This window comes from Felis catus, chromosome B3 (genome assembly GCF_018350175.1).
Source record: "Felis catus isolate Fca126 chromosome B3, F.catus_Fca126_mat1.0, whole genome shotgun sequence".
NCBI lineage: Eukaryota > Metazoa > Chordata > Mammalia > Carnivora > Felidae > Felis > Felis catus.
In genome coordinates this window covers 74,781,553-74,805,499 of record NC_058373.1, presented here as the reverse complement: position 1 = coordinate 74,805,499, position 23,947 = coordinate 74,781,553, and the positions used below count along the sequence as shown (strand labels likewise).

General features: G+C 46.2%; 1 pseudogene; it reads left to right on the top strand.

Annotated features, from left to right (window-relative positions):
- Positions 1–21,028: 21,028 nt before the first annotated feature.
- Positions 21,029–21,395, top strand: LOC109501107 (annotated as a pseudogene).
- The last annotated feature ends 2,552 nt before the right edge of the window (positions 21,396–23,947 follow it).

Below are 23,947 nucleotides of genomic sequence, written 5' to 3'. Positions count from 1 at the left end.
ACAGCAGTTAGGTCAACTTGACTGATAATGTTATTCAAGACTTCTAGATCTTCCTTCATTTTCTATTTTTTCTTTTACTGGGAGAAGTGCATTGAAGTCTGCAACCATAATTGTGGATTTGCACCTTCTTTTAGCTGGGTGAGCGTTTGCTTCATGGATTTTGAATCTCTGTTATTGGGTTCCTATCCATATAGAATAGTTATCTCCTCTCAGTGGGTTGACCACTTTCTCACTATATCATGCCCCTCTCTATCCCTGGAAATAGTCTTTGTTGGGTTTTCAAAACAGTATAAAAGAGGACCAGAAATTGTATGGCTGACCTAGCACTGCCTATCTATGCCTGGCACATCCTTTTAAAGCTAGAACCTCACACATAAATGATTTTCAGAGCACATGAAATACAGCTTCTCTGCTTTTTAAAGTCTTGGACTGTAGATTTGCAGCCAAGCAATAAAAAAATTATTCCATTCCCTAGACCTAAAAGCTGACATATGAAAACATTCTTCTTTCCCTCTAATCACAACCTTGCCTCAGCTCCCTCTGTTTACTCAGCTCAAGGCAGTGCTAGCGTTTTTGTAAGATTGGCACTTGCCACCTCGCCTGTATAAAAACAGCCGCTTGGGGCGCCTGGGTGGCGCAGTCGGTTAAGCGTCCGACTTCAGCCAGGTCACGATCTCGCAGTGCGTTGAGTTCGAGCCCCGCGTCAGGCTCTGGGCTGATGGCTCGGAGCCTGGAGCCTGTTTCCGATTCTGTGTCTCCCTCTCTCTCTGCCCCTCCCCCGTTCATGCTCTGTCTCTCTCTGTCCCAAAAATAAATAAAAAAACATTGAAAAAAAATTAAAAAAAAAAAAAAAACAGCCGCTTGTGGTGCCTGGGTGGCTCAGTGGGTTAAGCACCTGACTTCAGCTCAGGTCATGATCTCGCGGTTCATGAGCTCAAGCCTCGCATCCGGCTCTGTGCTGACAGCTCAGAGTCTGGAGCCTGCTTCAGAGTCTGTGTTTTCCTCCTCTCTGGCTCTCCCCTGCTTACATTGCGTCGGTCCCTCTCTCAAAAATAAATACACGTTAAAAAAAAAAATTTTAAACAGCTGCTTGCCTCTGGATGAAGCTGCCATTAGCTGCTAGGTCAAAATCCTCTTGGGCTTTGTTTGCTAAAAATCTAAGGCCTAAAGCTGCCAGCCCAACCTCACCCCTCAGAAGATAATTGCGTCACTGTAAAAAGAAGCCATGTGGTGCGCCAAAGCCCTATAAGCCCCAAAGTTAAAGGGAAAACCACGTGACCCATGTTTATGCCACCGAAGCCCTAAAGCTACTCAAAGCGTCCTGTTTTGGGCTCCCCAAGTGGGACTGCTTACCTGCCTCTCAGCATTCCTGGACTGTCCTCCAAACGTCGGGGGAAAGGATGTTGGACTTCCTTAAGCTCAATCACCCTCCTGTGCTGATACCAATCATAACCGATCCCATAAAGTGGGTAATAAGGTTTATTTTCCCCGCTGGCCAGCAACACGCTGGTCCCCGTTTTGGGTGTTGTTGTTACTGTTGTTGTTGTTGTTCTCTACAACACTCCCCTCTCTATAAATCCAGGTCCCTCACTCTATTTTGTGAGGGGAAGAGCTTCCTAGTATCCTGGAACGGTGACAGAGGTGGGTGCACACAGGACAGTGTGGGTCGAAGCTCAGGTACATCAGGCCTCCGTGTGTGCCCATCTGCTGGGGGAGCCCCAGGCAGTGAGCAGGGCAGGAGGCTGTGTGGCGCTCTGCCTCTCTCTGTAGTGACTGCTCCCATTTGTGTCCCCCACCCCTCAAGTCAGAACCTTTCTCACGTAGCCTCTGGCGGCCTCCACAGTTGGGTCCAGGATCACCTCTGCTTCCTATCCTCACCCCGGATGACCTTCATACTCTTTCCTGGGGAGGAAGACATGGTGTCAACCTCTCCCTCCAGCTATTATTAATCTCTGTGATGGCACATACTATGTTTTGCTCCCCTCAGGAGCTTCCTTTACGAATCCCCATAACCTAGTTTGGAAATCAGACAAAAGAAAACAAAAACAAGCGGCTCCTGGGTGGCTCACTCGGTTGACTTTTGATTTCAGCTCACGTGGTGATCTCGCGGTTCCTGAGTTCAAGCCCCACATCCGGCTCTGCGCTGATGGGGCAGAGCCTGCTCAGGATTCTCTCTCCGGCACTCTGCCCCTCCCACGTGCGCTCTCTCTCTCTCTCTCTCTCTCTCTCTCTCTCAAAATACATGAAGACATTTTAAAAAAGGGTTTTTTTTAAATAAGGGATTCTTTAAAAAAAAAAAAGGTGGGGGGAAGCAGACAAACACAAATATTATTAACCATTTCTTTCTCTTTCTATCTGGATGCTCTGACAACCCGGGAGAAGCCTGCAGACACACAGAAAAGTAGGAAGAGCGCAAAGAGTAATACACAGGATTCTAGGTCAGCACACGGGTTTGCCTACACTGCACCACACAGGTCTCATAATCGCTCCAAACGCCCGACCCAGTACAGCCATCGAATACCAGGATGGCCATTAACCGTCCAAGTCTTGTCAAACCACAGCACTGGTAGTGAAGTAAGTCAGGAGGCTTTAGGAATGAAAGACCTATGGCTGGAAGTGTGTCCAAGGTACACAGCTTGTCAGAAGCACGGCCGGGATTCAACTTCCAGGCTGCCGAGCTTCACCTCGGGGTGACCAGGAAGGACTAAAGGACTAGTTGGCTGACAGCTTGGAGCAAGACCGGGATGCCGGGCAGAGGCCAAAGCAGGGAGGACACTTTCTTCTAAAATGAAAGTGCCACCGTGGAAGATGGCGGGGGGGGGGGGGGTGGGGGGGGGGGGAGGGAGCAGGGGGAGTCTGGGCCTCATTTTGTTCCACGAATGGATGACATGTCACTGGTGTCTGAAGCCCTTTCTCTCGAAGCACCAGCCCCAGTGGGACTCTCTTCAGATACCTTCTGTTTCCATTCAAAGTGATTTTCCGAAACTAAGACTTTTCCACCTACCTTTATACATAGGATATAAGTGTAATATAGAAAAGTCAGGGGAGAAAAACACCTGTCCTGGGGGGTGGAGCCCTGTGTGGCTTGAGGCTACGGGAGGTACTAAAACCCCAGCCATCGATGTCATTCCCCTTCTGGGCCGCTCTTTAGTGAGCTATGTAATATCACGATGCTTTAAAATTGTTCACATCGGCAAAGAGTGCTGTTTTGATGGGACTCTGAGGAAAACCCTTACACGGGTTTCAGAGATATAATGGGAAAAATCACTGGCAACCTTGCACTTACAATCAGAGAAAATGGATGCTGGAGGGGTTTTCAAAGTTGATGGAGGACACGAGTGGTTCTTTCCCCCAGCTGACTTTTCAGATTCAAGGCTTGCACGTGAGGGACCGTTCTGAGAGAATGTGGGGCATTCCTGCCAACAGTAATTATGGCTGGATCCTAATAGTACCCTGAAAGGTTCAAATCAAGCAGTAGGTTCAGCAGCTGTGGCTGTCCAGATATGTCCATTTATCCATACGACTGGGGCTGGATCTACACAGTCCAAGGCGGGGGTCAGGATTCAACCACTCTCGAGTTCTAGTACAGCTGCCTCTCCCTCTGACCTAATGTCATACCACCATCTTCCTCAGGCAGGACACTGGTCTTTATGTTTCTCAAGCACACCAAGCTTTCCTCCTTTTGGTCTTCCAACCTGCTGTTTCCTGTGCCTGGAATGTTCTTGCCCAGACTTGTACCTGGCTGGCTTTTCCTCAACCCTCAGGCCACCCCTCCAAGAAACCTCTCTCACCAGCCATCCTCAAGAAGTTACCAGACCTCACTTTCCCACCTTCATGTTTTATTTTCTTCATAGCAATTATTGCTATTATTTTCTAATGTATTCATTCTTTTGCTGTCTGTCTCCTCCACTAGAATATAAGCTCTCATCTTCCTTGTCACTGCCGTATCCCAAGCACCTTGCCTGGCACATAGCCGACACTGAAGAAATATTGGTCAAACAGGCAAGGGGAAAGATGATGGCGCTGCTCTGTGTGGGGGTCAGCTGCTGCCCTCATCCAGGGGCGACCACAAACTTGCAGGGGTCTGCAGGCCTCGGAGGAGCGGTGTGTATCAGCCTCGCCATTCCCTTGCTGGAGGGACAGCATTTCGGCTCACCGCTGAAAGAAAGAATTATAGGATTTGAGCTGATACAATTGCATCTGTCATGTACCAGCTGGTTTTCAAGATAGTAAGAACAGCTATAGAGCTTGCTCATTTTAGGTACATCTACTGTGTCCTAACCCATTTCTCTTAGTGGTGACCCATTTTTAACGACTGTAGTTTTCTCTCGTTCTTCTCTGAAGTATTTATTCACAGCCTGTGGCCAGTTCCGGCTTGCAGGAGTCGGAAAGTGGGTCTGGGGAAGGTGGATGAGCCCTCTGACGCAGTGGAGGAGGTCACTGGTCACTGGTCCTGGCTCTTCACAAGATAATATAATGAATTTTATTAAGGTCAAAGGCAGAGGCATCTGGGTGGCTCAGTCGGTTGAGTGTCCAACTTCGGCTCAGGTCACGTTCTCACTGTTTGTGAGTTCGAGCCCCACGTTGGGCTCTTGCTGACAGCTCAGAGCCTGGAGCCTGCTTCTGATTCTGTGTCTCCCTTTCTCTCTGCTCCTCCCCTGCTGGCACTCTGTCTCTCTCTCTCTCAAAAATAAATAAACAATAAAAAAAATTTTTAAGTTAAAAAAAAAATTTTTTTTTAACGATTAAAGGGCAATCACCACTCATGTGCTTCATTTACAAGGATTTTGTAAGGAGTCAGCAGAACCTTCCCTAGGGGGTCCTCTGGTCCAGCTTTCCACCAAGTGCAATTATTGTCCATGACATGGCTAATATAATAACTGTCCAGCCTTTGTGTAAACACAGCTCCACTGCTGAGAGGGCAGCCCAGATTTTTACCCCTGGAAAAATTTTCCTGAGGAAATTGTCCAATAAAATCAATTATTTCTCTTTTAAAAACCTTTCTGTGGGCAGTGGATAGATATTTTTAAGTTTAGGATTTGGGCCATATGGAGTGAAATATTTAGAAATGTTTAGAGCTGTTTTGTTCCTTATGAAAACGAGATTGAGAATAACCTAAGAGAAAATATAACACCACTGGTTTTCCCATTCATAAACACGTTCTGCTTGGCACCTCCTTCTCTGACATTCTGTGAGGCGAGGGAGCCTGTAGTTGAAATTTCATTTGCATGTTATCCCACCGGGATAGGAAATTATTTCTCCTTGGCCAACTCTTATCATGCAGGTTGCTCTAAAATCAGATTACAGTTGTTTGTTTTGATTGATTAGTTAGTGCTGCCTTAAAAAAAAAAAAAATCCCTCATATCTTATCAGTGAGAAGAAAGCTGAGAAAGCAATTACAAGACTTACTTGTGGGTTTCTGAGAGTGTTTTAACAAGAAGCTCCACAGAAAGAACTTCTATATAAAGGTGAGACAGAAACAAACTTCTTTCAAATCATGAGTAAATCTGTCAAATCTGCCAAATAACCCAAGGGGCCACGAATTTAATTAAATCTAATTAAGTTGTCCTGTGCAGCAGTGAGCACCCATTAAATGCCAGATGATCCCAAGAGCTGCATAGGACAGAGGATAAATAGAACCTGGAAGTTCACACTCAAGATGCACAAAGCAGCCTGACCCTCTACACCAACACCATCACCCCAACCATGGAAGCCCTTTGATGTGTGACCTCATGTTCCGGCCAAGTGTCACAGGATACTTACAGGGGTAAGAGAAATGGGACTTAGCTCTGGGGAGATACTATGCATGCTCCAGGCTTTGGGACCAGACATTCTGGGGTGAGTCCCAGCTCAGCACTTACTAGTTTCATGACCTTGAAAACGTTTTTTTTAACCTGTTTCCTCATCTACCACAAGACAATACTACTATTCTTGCTGGCTCTTGGGTAATTATAAATACTATATGTAAAGAACAGTGTATCGCCCCCCGCAGCCTGTGCCAGCTTTGGGGTCTGGGTTTGTTTTCTCCACACAGCTGCAGACCTGGTGGCCGGGCACACAACTTCCTACGGTTCCTAAGTTTACTCTGCTGGAAGGTGACCTTGGAGGATCTGCGCCAAGACAAGCTGCGGAGGCCCTACGTTTTTTAGCACGGGCTGCGGTTCTGCAGAGGGGCTGATCCGGGGCACGCGGCTGGGGCCCACGCTGCGCCGACAGACGTCGCGGAGAAGGCGGGTGAGAGCAGGCGAGGGAAGAAAATCCGGGATAATGTGTTTAATTTGATCCGTTCCCTGGAGTCATTAAAATGCATCCTCCCCTGGACTCTAAAATTCTTGAGCTGAAATAATCAGTCCAACAGGCTTTTTGCTGGAGATAATGCGAGCACAGCTCGCGATGCGTCGGAAAGCTCAGGCCTGTTGAAATACTGCCCTCTTGTGTCGCGCGGCGGGCACAGCCTCTTCTTGGGACCCGCTCAGCCGCCCTGCCTCTCAGCGGATAGCTTCCAAGCTGAAGCTAAATGCAAGGGAGACCCCAAATGATCCAGCTAATGTGTAGGTAGGAATGGGGGTGCCAGGAGTCCAATTCCTTATTCACGTGATGGAGAATCTCTGTCGTTCATTTTCAAGGGGTCCCCAAACGAATTCTGAAGTAATTACTGGCCTCTACTATATCTCAACAAGGGAAAAGGAAAGTACTTAAGAGACTAGACCAACCTCCACACAGGAACACCCTGTCTCCTTCCCTCTGTCTCTCTCCTCCGTTTTCTTCATTCCTCCCTTCCATTAATTGAGTGACTTCTAAGAGAGTAGAACTTTCAAAATGAAAATGGGTAAGAAAATAAAATATTTAGAACAAGCGCTATCACACTGCAAACACTAATAGTAGCTATACTTAGTCATTATTATATCTTTTTCTTAACGTTTATTTATTTTTGAGACAGAGAGAGACAGAGCATGAACGGGGGAGGGGCAGAGAGAGAGGAAGACACAGAATCGGAAACAGGCTCCAGGCTCTGAGCCATCAGCCCAGAGCCCGACGCGGGGCTCGAACTCACGGACCGCGAGATCGTGACCTGAGCTGAAGTCAGACGCTTAACCAACTGTGCCACCCAGGCGCCCCATTATTATATCTTTTTCTAAGTCTCAGGCTTTGCCCTGAGTCCTACAAATGCAGCTGGGGAACATAAAAATGACCCCTCCCTCCCATGAAACATACATCCACAAATTCTGGGCTTCACCCTATTTGGGGTTGTATCCACACTGGATGGGGAAAAAAAGTAATGTTTCCAATGTCTAATAAAAAAAATTCCAAAACAAAACAATTGATGATAACTCAAGACCCACTAGAAAAATATTAGTGCCATTTCTGTCAAACAGAGCCAGGATTTTCACAGGTAAAAGTGTCTGTATGCCTTGGGGAGCTCTTTTTCTCTTCTCAAACGTCTCCATGAAATATAATTCCCCTCCTTCAAATTCCAATGCTTATCCACATTTTTAGCTAAAGGGAAAAATTAATCTTTACATAGGCAGAATATGGAGCTGAGTGGTTTGAATCATGTTTTTCTTACTCTGGTTGAAATGATGTTCCTCTGTTTTATAGAATTAGAGTCTCCAGGAGCCCTCTGCTAAAATACGCATGCCCCTGCACACATTGCCTCATTCATGATTAGTCATTAGCGGTCACTATGAGATTGAGTTGTTAAATCCTTCCCAACTTGATGGCTAACACCAGAGAGGCTCATAATTGAGTACACTTTTAAAAAGAGTATTTTCTCATCATAATAATAAATGCTCATTGTAGAAAACTCTAATGAGGAAAATTACCCCCGGCATGAGATAACTAATCTGAACATTTGATTCTCCTATCCAGCTAAATAATTATACATCTTGAGACCTAAATAAATGGATGCAAACTCCATTCCACAACTTGAAGAAATCCCCCAGATTTCTGCAGACAGATGAGGAGTTGGCGTTTACATAGTCAGTCCTTAGTTCCAGATTCTCCCTCCAAAAATGCTATCTCCACACTTTACCAGATCTACCCCCACCCCAACGCACACATGCACACACACAACCCCGCTCACATGAGACACTTGTGCCTGGGGTAAGCTGAAGACGAGGGACAAGAAGTATGCATTGCAGCAAGCAGCTTCAAATGAGGCATTTTCCAGGCCTTTCTTACAGTGTCCATTGGCCATTCCTTCTGCCAGAGAATTCCCACCAGCCACTATTTGCCCTTCTGTCCTCGGTCCGGGAATACCTCCCTTGCCCTCTTTCTTTGCTCCTGGCCTCATGCAGAGCACTGTAGCCACTTCCTGCTCTTGTTTAGGCTCCTGCCCCCTCTCCAACCCCTGCGTCTTCTCTTCTAACTCAAGGGCTTACATCAAGTTCCTTTTTTTTTTTTTCTTTTGAGAGAGAGTACACCTGCGGGCGCGCACGCACACAGAGGAGGGGCAAAGAAAGGAGAGCCAGAATCCCAAGTAGACTCGCACTGTCAGTGCAGAGCCCGACGCAGGCCGAACTCACAAACCATGAGATCATGACCCAAGCCAAAGTCGGACACTTAACCAACTGAGCCACCCAGGGGCCCCACATCAAGTTATTTTCTAAAGCAAGAGTAGTGTACCCCCTGGAAGAAACATTATTGCCAATCATTAAAATAATGAAATGTTTTTTTATTACGTTTTTTAATACTGTGGATAGAATGTGATTTTGTATCCTTTTAAAAATACAAGATATTGTGAGCATTTCACCATGTCAGAAATTACTCAAAAACTTACATATCGCATAACATGTCATCATCAGGATGAGTTAGTGTTCCAGAGGAAGGGTTGGGTGAGGAGCATGAAGGATCTGAGAAGGATCACGTGCTTCGGTGGGCACAGGAGGACTGGCGCTATTTATTGGGGGATGTGACGTTCCCATCTCCCTTGGGGAAGGAAGCAACACATTATCAAGAAGGGTGCAGATACAGGAAACACCCTTGGAACATTCCATGTTTTAGCTTAGGTTTGGCTCTGTTAAAGAATGGGGCAGGGGCGCCTGAGTGGCACAGTCGGTTAAGTGTCTGACTCTTGATTTAGGGTAGGGTCATGATCTTAGAGTCATGGGATCAAGCCCCGTGTCATGCTCTGCGCTGGGCATGGAGCCTGCTGAAGATTGTCTCTCTCTCCCTCTACCAGCCCCTCCCCCACCCCCTCCCACACACATGCATGTCCTTTCTCTCTCTCTCTCTAAAAAAAAAAACCAACGGGGCAAACACCCTCAGCATAGCTTTTGTTGAGACACTAGAACCGTTCCACATTCTTAACTAACAGAGAAATGCAAACAGGTGATATTTAAACACTGGTAAACTGTGTGATTGAAGCAAGGGGTGGGCAGAATAGTAAATCCAACTTCTTTAAGGTGATAGTACATCAAATATTAACTATGTTAACGTACCACATAGCACACACCATTGGAAATAAACACAACTAAGATAAAAATTTGGAAAAGGTGATGCTTACTTGTTTTTTAGTAACTTTTTAGTATTAGAAACTTCACATGAGTAGGGTGCCTCCTGAGTATGTACTTATGTAACAGTACCTAGAGGCGTTCTTTAACTGCAACCTTTATGAAGATAACAAAAAGACTGGGCCTATATGGGCCCTTGCAAGAAATGAGACCCAATTCTAATTTACTGTATAAACAATGTACACCTGCTTCCAGGCCCTGGGAAAATTACAGATATTTCAGAAATGTTTTCTTTTGTACTTGATTTAGTCATATTCTTTGAACAATTCCTATAAAAGATTACAAAAAAAAAAAAAAAAACCTTAAAAATTCTTCTTGGTCTGACCCTTGGAAAAAAACCCAGACTTGCTTCATTTACCATCCTCAGGCATCCTCTCCTTGGCCCTGTCCCCTGTTCTTCTGCTTTGTGTCATTTCTGATACAGACCCTCCCTAAGGTTCTGTGTTATGTCTCTTGGCCACCCGTTTTGAATTCAGTGCTGTGGTCTATCCCTGGATTCCTAAGCTTTCGCGCTGGAGCTTGCTTTTAGACCCCCTAGCTCCGCATCTCCAAGCCACAGCCCAGCCCTTTGCCTTTGCCCTACTATTTTGGTTACCTATCTCCACCTAAAAAGTAATCTCAAGACTTCATAGCCCAAGACAGCACTACCATTTATTGTTCAAGATTCTGCAATCTCAGCAGGCTGTGTAGGCATAGCTTGCCTCCGTTCCATGTGCAGCCAGTTGGGGTAGGTTGACTGGAGTTGGAGTGTCCACTTTGAAGACGGCTTACTCCAATAGTTGGCAAGTTGGTCTTGGCTGGCAGCTGAGACCCACTGAGACTATCAGCCAGGGGCTTCAGTTCTCCATGTGGACTCTCCAGATGGCAGCGTTGGGCTTCTCATGGCATGGCCACCCTAGAGTAGTTGAACTTCTTTTATGGAAACTGGTTTCCTCCAGAAAGCAAAGTGGAAGTTGCCCATGAGATACCTGGAGGCAGCACTTTGTAGCAGGGAGAGCACTGGGCTGAAGAGTCATGACCCAGCGCTCCCACCCATGTGTTGGGCTCCCCAGGCAGCTCACAACCTCTGAGACTTTCTCATATACACAATACTGGGAAGTGGGTTTGGGAAATGAGATGAAACCATCTTCACCATTGATTCTAATGTTCCTAAATCTAATCCAAGTTAAGAAGTAAATGGGTAGCCATGGAAGATCACTGTTTAACCCCACTAAAAATAGTTATTTAGCATCTACCTTCGACAATTCTGGGTCACTACAAAAGAGAGGAGTTTGAGTATTCATTGGCAGGCACAAATAGGTAACAAAAAGTTAGCAAAAATATGAAGAAAGGCACTGGGTGACTGACCATCAATGGTTCACTGCAAATAAATAGTCTAGGAAATATATTCTGAGTGCTTCAGTAATGTGATAGCTCTCTGAATGTTAAGATGGTTTTGGAGGTGAGACCCATTCTAACATCATTCTTTTTTCAATATGTAAGGCAAAGGAAGGAAATATGAGGATTTGGGGTTCAGCATCAGGGTAGCAAGAGAGGTTCAGCTCCAAGGCTAGCAAGAGACATATTCCGGGTTATGGGAGTATACACTTCTGCAGAAAACATCACACATTGCACCTGCAGCCGTGTACCTTGAGAAACGCCACATTCAAAGCAGATATCAATGGAGAAAGGAACTTCCCAGAACTATTCTATTCTTCCCCTTCATCCTGAAGCCACAGAACATAAAACCTGTGTTTTGTGGGTGGCATATGGAGACATGCTTCTTTTGCTATGCCTAACATAGCACTGAACAACAGAACAACTGCAATGCACAGAGAAGCTGGAGGTTTGCCCGCCAAAACCCCGCCACCACCTCTTGTGTTACCTCATCATTTAAATCACATCAGTGGGGGAAGACAACCCCAAGCTCCAATCTATTGACAGGATTGACTATGGCACTCTGAGTTTAATCTAAGAAGGAACGTCTAGAGGGCCATCTGAGCTTGAGTCTTGTCAAATGTTAGTGACTTGCAGAGGTTTTATAAAGATCAGATGAGAAAGCGCGGGTGGGTCATCAGGCCTAACGTGGTGCCTGGCAAATGCTCATGAATGGTTTTGCAACTGTGTACTGAAGTTCAACACTCTCTCGGGTGTGGCCCAGCTTCAGTTCGATAAAAATGGGGTAGGAGAAGGCCAAACCTAAGCTGGGTCTAGAGACTCAAGCTATTAAGGAGTCAGGTCCAGTGGAAAAGGCCTATCTCCTCAGGTTGCTCTGACTACCCGCCTCCCAGCCGCCTGCACCTGCTGCAGGCTCACAAGACCCTGGGGCCCTTCGGGGCAGCGATTGGACCTTCATTGGCTCTGAGACAAGGCAGCGCCACAGGAGAAGTCTTGGTCCTCCCACGAGGACTTAGTCCCATGAGAGGGGACGAGACACCACAGAAAGGACCCAGAGCCTGGCTCTGACACCAACCAGCTGTGAGGCCAAGCAAGCACATTCCCCTTACTTCTCCGAGCCTCATTTCCCTCACCTCTAACAGCACAGTTGGAAGTGAAAGAGGAGGCGGGTGTTGGACTACATGATCTCTAGGGACCCTTCAGCTTTAAACATTCTCCAGGTTGGGGCGCCTGGGTGGCACAGTCAATTAAGTGTCTGACTCTTCATCTCAGCTCAGGTTATGATGTCACGGTTTGAGTTCAAGCCCTGCATTGGGCTCTGCACTGATGTTGCAGAGACTGCTTGAGATTCTGTGTCTCCCTCTCTCTGCCCCTCCCCCACCTGTGCTAGCTCTCTCTCTCTCTCTCTCCCTCTCTCTTAAAAAAAAAAAAATAAGTCGACTCCAGATTTCCAAACTTTTCAGTTTTAGTTTGGCCTAAATGCTGAGTTGATGTAAATCATGCTTCCCCAGTTGAAATACAAGGCGCACCTGTGTCTCCTTTCTCGCAGACAAATGCCTGGTTGACAAATTTGTTCTTGTCATCTTTTTAAATGAAAGATTAAAAACCTTGATTAAAGTCACACCAAAAGCAGGTGAGAGAATTCAGATCTTCTAACTACAAGTGCATGCTCTTTCAAATCCTATTTCTATGATTTCTGTAATCAAGGGGGCAATCTTACGAGGACTCATGAAACTGAATTTGGAAAGGTAGAGTGCTGAGGAATGCTGAAAAAAGCATCTGATGTCTTCCAATAGATAATTTCACTCATATGTGAAATTTAGGAAACAAAACAGATGAATATAAGGGAAGGGAAGCAAAAATAATACAAAAACAGAGAGGGAGACAAGCCATAAGAGACTCTTAAATACAGAGAACAAACTGAGGGTTACTGGCGGGGTGTTGGGTGGGGGGGAAGGGCTAAAGGGGTGAGGGGCATTATGGAGGGCACTTGTTGGGATGAGCACTGGGTGTTACATGTAAGTGATGAATTACTAAGTTCTAGTTCTGAAATTATTATTACACTATATGTTAATCAACTTGGATTTAAATTTTAAAAAATAAAATGTCCGACTATAAAAAAAAAAAAAAGGATCTGATGTCTTCTGATCTCCCATCTTAATTCTACCAGAACCTAAGGAAGATGGAGGGGCTGCCCCCTCACTAACGACCCCCCACAACACAGACATAAGGGCAGATCAGGCGAGGACGTGGGGCGGTGGTAGGCAGAATGGGCTGACCCTTCGAAAGACAGGCCCGCTATAGGGCTCTTAAAGAAATGGCCCCAGAAGTGTCTTTCTTTTTTTTTTTTTTTTCCAACGTTTATTTATTTATTTATAGGACAGAGAGAGACAGAGCATGAACGGGGGAGGGGCAGAGAGAGAGGGAGACACAGAATCGGAAACAGGCTCCAGGCTCTGAGCCATCAGCCCAGAGCCTGACGCGGGGCTCGAACTCCCAGACCGTGAGATCGTGACCTGGCTGAAGTCGGACGCTTAACCGACTGCGCCACCCAGGCGCCCCCAGAAGTGTCTTTCTTATTGGGAACTTTTCCTCACTGTTGCTTCTCCAAAGCAAATGTTAAGTATTTCCAGCCAAGGTTCTGGTTTTTCTGCTGTTTCAGGGTAAGAACCTTTCGAACATGCCCCCAGCACCACCAGCTCACGTGTGTGTTTCCTCCCCAAAACTTGCAGTAATGACATGATTAGCTCACCAGAGCCTATTCCTTCAAATCTCTGTCCTTCACAGGTTTTGCTGCCAAAATCTATTATGTGAATAATCTGTTTTTGTTATTGTTTTGTTTTCCCTTTTCTAGTAATTTCAGGGGTTACTGATGTGTAAAAGGATGAAGGGCTTAAAAGAATAAAATAAATTTTAAAGAACCCTTTTTAAATGGCTTTTTTATCTTTTTGTTTACAATTTATACATGCTTCTTGTGGAAGATTTAGAAATTATAATAAAGCATATGGAAAAGAATTACTTGGCTATCAACCCCACCACCATGAGAGACATCACTATTGACAATGTAATTTTTTTGTGTGGGATCAATCCTTACTTTTTGGAAACACGATTTTTTTTCCCACCTAGCAGCATATGATGAAGCACATTTTCTGGCAACAATTAAGCATATACCCAGTTCTCGGACCTGAGTCAGAATGCCACCTTTAGAGTATTATTTTTTTTTTTTTTGATTTTTTTTTTCAACGTTTATTTATTTTTTGGAACAGAGAGAGACAGAGCATGAACGGGGGAGGGGTAGAGAGAGAGGGAGACACAGAATCGGAAGCAGGCTCCAGGCTCTGAGCCATCAGCCCAGAGCCTGACGCGGGGCTCGAACTCACGGACCGTGAGATCGTGACCTGGCTGAAGTCGGACGCTTAACCGGCTGCGCCACCCAGGCGCCCCTAGAGCATTATTTTTAAAAAATAATAATAAATAATAGTTTTTGGATAACAGAAAATTCAAAAAGAAACAATCTAACAATATAACAATTTTCTTGTCAAGTTAAATATGGCTTGTACATTTTATTAATAAAAGTGATATTAAACATGGCTTTTGAATGATTTGGGAGGGAACGTTTTTGTTATCTTTATATTTTTTGCTTTCGAATGGTTCCATTTGGCCAGTTTGCAAGTAAGTGTAATTAAAACTAGTTTTTACAATGTTCCCCAGATCTCAGAGGTTTAACATAGTGAAAGTTTATTCGGGCTCATGCAATGTTCAGTAAAGTCGGGGCAACTCCCTTCCTTGGCTCTATTACAAGCAGTGACTCAGGGATATGTGATCTTTCCATTTAGTAGCTTTACTATCTGGAACACAAGACCATGGAAGAAGGAAGAGTGGAGAAAGTGGGGGGGGATCATACAGTGTTTTGTTCAACCTGGAAGTAGAGTACATCTTCCTTCCCACATCTTATTGGCTGATAGCCTGTCACATGATCTGCACCTACCTGTGAGGGACTCTGGGAAATGTAGTCTAAAAAAAAAGAAACAGGTAAACCCCTAACAGACTACTTAGAGGGCCACTTACAAATGAACTGTTCTTTGTGTTTCCACCTTAACACCATTTGTTGTTTTGGCCATTTAAAGAGCTGTTCATTGTACAACCAATTGGATTCCATAATCCAGGTCTCTCCTGGATGGCTAAAATAGCCACAGTACAGTAAATGGAAACACACACTCTCTCACTCTCTCTCTCTCTCTCTCTCTCGTTGCTATCGGCAACTGTGCTAACAGCATAGTTGATTTGAATATATTAATAATAGATCCTTATAATAAGCATAGCTCTATATCAGACTGCTGTGTGCTTTACTTTCATGCATTATCTCAATTGATCTTCACAAAATTATATGAGGCAGTCACTAATTATTATTCTCATTTTACAGTCACAGAAATGAAACTTAAGTGACACAACTTGCTCAAGGTCAAACCATGACAGGGTTCAAGCCCATCTGGCTCTGAAACCTGGGTTCTTAACTCCCGAGCCGTACCGGCCCCGTTTCGGAAAGACGCTGCCGCTGCCGGAGTGAGGAGGAAAGAAGCTCTGTGGGGAAGGAACGCTCTGGCTTTCCTGACCTTACTCCTTACTGTCACCGTGGTTCTAAGCTCAATGGGCTGCCCTCTGATCCTCCGGCACTCCTGCCATACACGACCTAGACTGAAGCTGCGTATGGCCCGCTTTCCACTGTCCCCGGGGATGATGCTCTCACAGTTCTGCTCTGCCTCAACACTCGCTCTGTTTCCAACCTGGCCTACCGAGTGACCGTGATGTGCAGCATGGCTCTAAAGCACAGCGCATTACATTAGTCGGGGCCCCAGTTGCTCACATTTGATATATTGCCCTATGCTGTCTTTAAATGTTTGCCTGTTGCCAGCTCTTATCTCCCCTAGTAGAGGGTGAGCCTGAGACCAAAGCCATGTGTTTCCCCAGCACTTAGCACAGTAGAGGCACAGCAGAGGCAACTGAGAAACTTGGGCCGATTTGGGGAGGGCAGCCCTCATATCACCCCCGTACCTCAGTTTCCTCCTCCACAACTTCAGGGACTTGTGCAGGAAAAGATCTACGGGCTCACCCAGCCCTATAGCTCTGCGTATCACCGGGCACTGCTCTTCAAGGGCACGCTGTCCAAAAGTTTTGTAAATTTTTCCTGCAAAGCCAAAGTCACCAAATGGTCACAGGGTGAGTATAATCACACAGTCACCAGCTAACCTTTCCAAACACACGCAACCATAACTGAGTTATAAAGAAAATTGCATTTTAAAGTGACAAAAAGCCATTATTACAAAATGACTAATAATGCAGCAAAGAGCCGTGAAGTGATTCTTGCCCGAGTCATTAATCAATTGATGCACTTTGAAGAGAAGCTTCCTTATGCACGTTGGTAGTCGTTTATTCAAATCAAGTAAATATTGTCCACGTTGTCCACTGAGAAAGTACAGGGTGATTTATTAAGGAACTGAGCAGATCAAATTTCTTGGAGAAACTTCACAATGAAGGAGTCTTTCAAAAAAATGTTTTCAGGCATCTGGCAGGCTCTACAGGCTTCGTGCTCTATTTGCTCATCTTTGGGCCTCACTGGGTTCTATCTGATGCTCTAATGCGGTGAAGGTCAAGGCGACCTTCAGTTGTCTAATGGGTTAGTTGCTCTCAGGCATGAGGACAATACCATTCAAGAGGCAAGAGCTTCTGACAGAGACGCTGACTCACATTGTTATTTTCTTTCAAGTCAAATGGCTTGCCTCCCTTTCTGGTGTATCAAATAGGTAGTTACTTTCCATAATCAAATGCCTCAAGCTTGGGTGCTAATAATGTTTTGTTTGCACCTGGTGGCATCTCCTAGCAGGGTGTGCTACTCCAGGCTTATCCTACAGCTGCTATTGCTACACAAGGAAAGGAGGGATGGAGGAAGGAGAGCTCGAGGAACTGCAACCAATGATCTCTTACCACTTGGAAGGAAGGGCTCAAAACAACCACAAACGTGAGGCTACGGGAAAATTATAACGAGTGACCAACTTATCATTAGTCAGAATATAATAACAGCTGGAGGACAGAGCAACCTGTGGGGGCCAGGTTGGAACAAAATTTAGACCAGGTTATAGCTACCCAATGGCAAAACATCCAGTAAATTCAGGTACATTTTTTAAGCACATCTTTTAAGTGCATGTAAGCAGCTGAATTTATTTCCTTTCATATGGGCTATGCCAACTACCTAGAAACACTGCCTGGCACTTCTCACAGGAGTTTTGTGATCCGATTTTGCAAACTGGCTTCAAGTGCAGACACACACAGACTCGGAAACACACACGCGGACACACAGTTAGAAATCTTCCCTTTTTGCTGTGTCCTTCCAACACCTCCAGGATCCTCTGACCCCTCATGAGGAATAGTTCTAAGTCCTCTCCAGGTGTGGAAGAGTTTGTCCCCTTCCTTTGGAAGACATGATGGCAACCAGAAGGGACGATCCCCATAGGCAAGGTCTCACCCCATCCCACCTTTCATTCCTGTCCTAATTTAATACTGTTCGCAAATAAAAAAAATGAATGATTTTAGGACTGGCTTCATTGTGGAAGGAGTGCTTCGTATAAATGTTGCATTACAATCCGTCCTTCTTGCCAGTGCTCACGGAGTCCGTGAGTGTGTGTCAGCACAAACTCTCCCTCCCAAAGCTCACCGAGCTCACCCATTTCTCCCCATCTCCACTCTTTCCCCAGCAGGACTGTAACTGTACGAGTCTGCCGATCCCGGGCCCCACTCTGTGCCTCCATCCCCTCTGCTCCCAGCCACAGTGTGCTCTGAGAAGCCCTCACCCCACCTTCAGCTGGTTCCCAGTGCTCTTAGACCGAGTCCAGTCTTCAGTGTGGACTGCAAAATCCTACCTCTGCCGACCTCCTTCACCTCGTTTCAGTCCGCTGCCCCACGCTGCTCACTCAGCAAAGAGAGCAGGCTCTTCCAGGTCCTTGGGGGCAGGTCCTAGTCTCCCCTCGGCCTTTGCCTGGGCCTTTGCCTGGCCTCTCTCCCACCTTCCCCCACCCCCATCTTGCCCCCGCTCCTCTTTTGAGCCTGCATTTAAATGTTACATCCTCGGGGAAGCCTTCCTTCTCCCCACGCCAAGTTGGGAGCCCTCTTTTATTTTCTCATGGCACGTGCTACTTCTCCCTCGGGGCCTTCCTCAGCTGTAACTAAGTAATCATTGGCTCACGTACTGAACAGAATGCTTGTCAATGCAGCTGAACAGCCCAGGGCCTGGAGGCGGACTGCACAACTCAGACCTCAGCTCTGCCGTTCACTCGTGTCCTGGGTAAATCTCATCGCCTCTCTGGGCTTCCATTTCTGCATCCGCCTGATGGGGTTAGCCGTAGCAGCTGTGTCACTGGGTGACTTTGGACGTTGGATGAGACAGCAAGTGGCCTGTGCCTGGGATGTAGTGAGCACTCAGTAAATATTAAGAAAACCTTAGTAAGTACCCAAAACGTGTTCGCTGAAAGCATGATGCTTTTCATGCAAAATGGGGATAACAGCATCTGCCCTGCCAACCACTCAAGATGGATTTACAATGAAGTGAAGGGCTGAGTGTGAAAAGGCTCTGCACACGCGGAGTCCTGCCATCGCCACATACACTTTCCAGGTTTAAGCCTTACCTGGCCTGGCCAAAGCAAGGACTGTGTAAACACGGTCTCCTGGGGTCTAGCTGACAGTCTAGCACTTTATCCCCTGGGGAAAATCTTAGCCCTTAGCAAATAAATGGACCTTGGAGTTTCCCTTCAGGGTAACGGGTACTATTTAAAGCTCTGCAACAGTGGAATGCTAATGTCCAGCAACAGCAGGAGCAGTGAAGTGTGCTGGGATGCATGAGATAGGCCCTAATTAATCAACTACTCCCAACCCTGTCCACAGTCAATGCATTTTCTCTAATTTAGTTCAGTGCCACGTGGAAGTTTATATTCCTGCTATGAACAGAGCTCTAGAGGCACACGGGTTCTGGGTTGGTAGGCATCTGAGGACCACTGAACTCAAAAGCCTGTTCATGCACATCCACGATTCTCCCCTCCATACGTGGCCAAGCCACAAGCCCCAACCTTCCTGGATGGGTCTCTTAGCACAAGGAGGGGGCAGGCCCCAGGCCCAGCTAGTGTGGAGACAGCTCCTGGTCGACCTGCCCAGTGGGACTCTGAGGCAAGGGAAGAGAGCCCAGTGTAACTCAAGGTTCACGGTGGGAACCAAGAAAGGACACTGGGGCCGGGGAGAAAGGGGTCAGGATTCTAACAAGTAGGAAACAGTGAAGCCAGGTACCGAGATGAGGTGACATGGTATAAACAGAGCCCTCCCACTACACTACCAGGAAGCATTCTTCCTAGACACAAGGGTGCTGGGGTGAAGTCACAAGGCAGGTTAAAGTCTGCAGGGGAACAAACCAACCCCAAACAATGAGAAAGGAAGGAGGAAATGAAATGTCATCCAATGATACTGAATGAGGTACTGGATTGGGAGTCGGGAACCCTGCTTTCCAGTTCTGACCCTGCCCCTCGCACCCTCAGGTAAATGACATGATCAGAATGGAGCCATTCTGTAGTCATCACATCCCCAATACGATAGGCACTCGGTGAACATGGTGCGAGGGATCTTCTGTTAAGGTTGGTGGAGTTACAACCTTCCATTCTGATCCAGGGGGTTCACACACAGCTGCCCCCAGACCCCAGGCATCTTAGAAGATGAGGAGTTGCCAAGCCAGCTGTGTGATAAGTCAGTGTTCTCCAGCGTAAACATCCAATAGGGAGGAAGACTTCTAACAGGAAATGGCAAAAGATCTTCCTAGCAGAATTCCTTTTTCACAAATCTCCCCAGGGGCACCTGGGTGGCTTAGTCAGTTAAGCGTCCGACTTCAGCTCAGGTCATGATCTCACGGTTCCTGAGTTCGAGCCCCATGTTATGCTCTACACTGAAAACGTTGAACCTGCTTGGGATTCTCTCTCTCCTTCTCTCTCTCTGCCCCTCCCCAGCTCATGTGCACATATGCTCTCTCTCTCTCTCTCTCAAAATAAATAAATAAACTTAAAAAAAATTTTTTTTCAAAATCTCCCAAGAATCATTCTAAATGTGAAACCCACTTGATCATTTCACTGGAACTGTGCCTCTCAGAGCTCTGCCTTCAGCCCTTCACTGTGTTGTGCAGAGGCCACACCTGCCCTGGGCTTCTCCTGACCAAAGGCAAAGCAGAGCAGGGACACTGAGGCAGGTCTGTTCCAGGGAGATACGGGCTCCTCTGACAGCTGACTTTGACTGAGGACTCCCAACAGCCTTGCCAGACTTCCTTCAACTGCACAGGGATCTAGGATGCCTCCACCCAACTTTCCCTTCCCCTCCCCCACTGGCACGAGACCTGTGCCTCAGAATGACTCTCACAGTCTCCTCTGGTCCCCTCTCACCTTCCCCTCAGGCATATCCCTAATAAGTCTTTCTCATTTCATCCCATCTCAGTGCCCAATTCTTGGAGGGCCCCAACCAGCACCACTAGCAACCATCTCCTAACTAGTTGAATGAATAATTGACTGTTTCTCACTTCAGTGAAAGCCATCAGGCCAGTCTGTGTGAAAATGTTTTTAAAAGATTTCCCCAGGGGTGCCCGGGTGCTCAGTCAGTTACACATCTGACTTCAGCTCAGGTCATGATCTCAGAGCTCGTGAGTTTGAGCCCCACGTTGGGCTCTGTGCTGACAGCTCAGAGCCTGGAGCCTGCTTCAGATTCTGTGTCTCCTTCTCTCTCTGCCCCTTCCTCACTCACGCTCACTCTCTCAAAAATAAGTACACATTAAAAAAAAATTTTTTGGGGGCGCCTGGGTGGCGCAGTCGGTTAAGCGTCCGACTTCAGCCAGGTCACGATCTTGCAGTCTGTGAGTTCGAGCCCCGCGTCAGGCTCTGGGCTGATGGCTCAGAGCCTGGAGCCTGTTTCCGATTCTGTGTCTCCCTCTCTCTCTGCCCCTCCCCCGTTCATGCTCTGTCTCTCTCTGTCCCAAAAATAAATAAACGTTGAAAAAAAAAATTTTTTTTTTTTTTAAATTTTTTTTTTAATTGTTGAAGTGAGCTTTCCAACCTGGGCCCAGCAGAATGGCTCCCACAAGGAAGGGTGGTGAGAAGGACTATTCTCCCATCAGCGAGGTAGTGACCAGAGAATTCACTATCAACATTCACAAGCACGTCCATGGGGTGGGTTTCAAGAACCATGGCCCTCATGCATTGAAAGAGATCCAGAAACTTGCCATAAAGGAGATGGGAAGTCCAGATGTGCGCATTGACATAAGGCTCAACAAAGCTGTCTGGGCCAAAGGAATAAGGAATGTTCCATACCTTACTCATGTGCAGTTGTCCATAACGAGGAAGCAGATGCACCAGATGGGCTCTATACATTGTTAACCGTGTACCTGTCACCATTGTGAAAAATCTACAGACAACATGGATGAGAACTAGCTGCTGATTGGCAAATAAAGAGGAAACTATCAAACTTGAAGAGAGAAGAATGTTTACAGAACACACGGGACTGAGTAGTCCTCACCAAACATCCTGCTTATTAGGAAGGAGGGGTGCCAGGACTCTACTAAGCCAAGAGCCACTTATTTTGTTTTATTTTTTTAATGTTTATTATTTTGAGAGAGAGACAGAACATGAGCAGGGAAGGGGCAGAGAAAGAGGGAGACACAGAACTTGAAGCAGCCTCCAGGCCCCAAGCTGTCAGCACAGAGCCTGACGTGGGGCTCAAACTCACAGGTGGAGAGATCATGACCTGAGCCAAACAGATGCTTAACCAACTGAGCCACCCAGGAGCCTCAGCCAAGAGCCATTTCGGTGACTGCAGGGAAATGTGTCACGACAGATGTGTGCAGGATTCAGACAACGTCTACTGCTCTGCTCGGAAGTACCTGAAGTGCTGCTTACCACTCTCTCCGTCAGTTTGACAATCTGAGTTCAGAAGTGACAGCAGCTCAGAGTCCCCACCAAGAAGAGCTCTGTAAGCCAGACTCACTTTAGTGCTGGACTTGTTTCCTGCAACTGTTCTTTCTCCCCCTTCACGGCCAGGGTGTCAGGAGTGGATCAGGGTGCCTGCCTCTCCTCCCCATTTTTATTGACTGTTTTGAACAAGAACATTTTCTAGCCGGGCACCTGAAAAATTGTCTTCGCAGGGTGATTTAAGTAGCAAAACCTGGGAATCTACCTAATTATTCTAATATCAGAAATACGGTTTAGTATATTAAGTATTACCAATATGATGGATTATTACATTATTTAAAAATGAGTAAGACTATGGGGCGCCCAGGTGGCTCAGTCAGTTAAGCATCCGACTCTTGGTTTCAGCTCAGGTCATGATCCCAGGGTCATGGGATCAAGCCCTGCATCAGGCTCCATGCTGAATGTGGAGCCGGCTTAGGATTCTCTCCCTCTGCCCCCTCCCACTCTTGTGCATGTGCACACACTCTCTCCCTCTCTCTCAAATAAACAAATAATAATAATTAAAAAATAAAAAATTAATAATGTAACATACCAAAAAAAAAAAAAAAGAATTGCACATTTTAAATGGGCGAACCATATGGTACATGAATTATGTCTCGATAAAGCTCTTTTTTAACAAAGTAAAAGCACTGTGGCAGCTCTGGGCCCATGCTGCTTTGCTGTGGGACCCTGGCCAGAGAGTCAAACCCAAGCAAGAGGGTGGCTGTTTCCCCCTCTATTGACAATGCGATACAGCAGCAAGGACCCAAGCACGGGACAGGCAGAGTTTCCTGAGCCAGGTGGACAGCTCCAGGGGTACATGTGACAGCCTGGGGGAGGTCCCAGACGGAGGCTGGGAAGTGAATGAGCACAGAGGGGCCCAGAGGAGTGGCAAGCAGCTCAGACATCACACCGGGCAGCCCGTGCTGTTTCCTGGATTGGTTCTTGAGTGAACTCTGACCCCTCAGAGGCTCCTTAAGACCGGAGATGTGGGTGGAACCTTTCAAGGGGGCAGAGACACAGATGTTTCAGATCCCACTGGGGAGGACTATTGAGTGAGCTAAACCGCAATATGCATATTGATGTGACCACATTCACACTCGACATTATTTGTACCCGGTGGGGTCAGTCGAGGGATACTTGGTATAGAAGCGAAGTTGGGAATTGGTACAATTATTTGGACCACTTGAAAAATAAGGAAGACAATTTTGCCTGATTATCCGAACTTCTTATCTTGGTGTGTATAGCACCGAGGCTCTGGAGTATATGTTTTATCGTCTGAATTTTCCATTTCTAGTGTAAGTGGATACACCTATGGAGTGCAAAGAAATGAGTTGATTTTTGTCCGTGCAGAGAGGTACCTGGACAGGCTAAAACACAGGCTTTTCTTATTAATCTGTGAGCCCATCACTCCAGCAGCGTTTACAATGAATGACAACATTTGGATGTTCCAGATTCTAGGAGAAGGACACAAGATTATTAAGGTAAGTTTGATGATGTTAACATAGGTCTCCATATTCTCAGTGTCGGCCACGCTGTCTCACATGTAATTTCCATGTTAAAGTGGTAACCAATGGACAGATAGTTGTCACAAGTCTGAAACACCGACCTGGCTACTGTATCAAGCACTGGAATTAAGGTATTTGGATTTACCTAAAATTAGAAGCTATATATGTAGCACAGCTTACAGGCCTTCATATTGTGGGAAACTCATTATTTGGGGTTATTGTTACTGACAAGTATTTTTGCTTTTAATTGGGGAAAGATAATACATGCAATAAAACACCTATAAATGGGTATTATAGAAGGAAATCTCCCTCTCAGGACCTTATCTTGGAAGCAACCATTGCTATAGTTCCTTCCAGAGACTCAGTATGAATTTCCATAGTGCTAAAAGTTTCTCTGCACTTAGCATGAATCAATAGTCCGAGGGAGACACACCTCTTTTCAGATGGATAATTTGTCCTCAAACACAATATGCATATTTGCAAACATGTAAACACACAGGTCAGTCAAAAGTCTCTAACAGATTGGAAGAAAAAC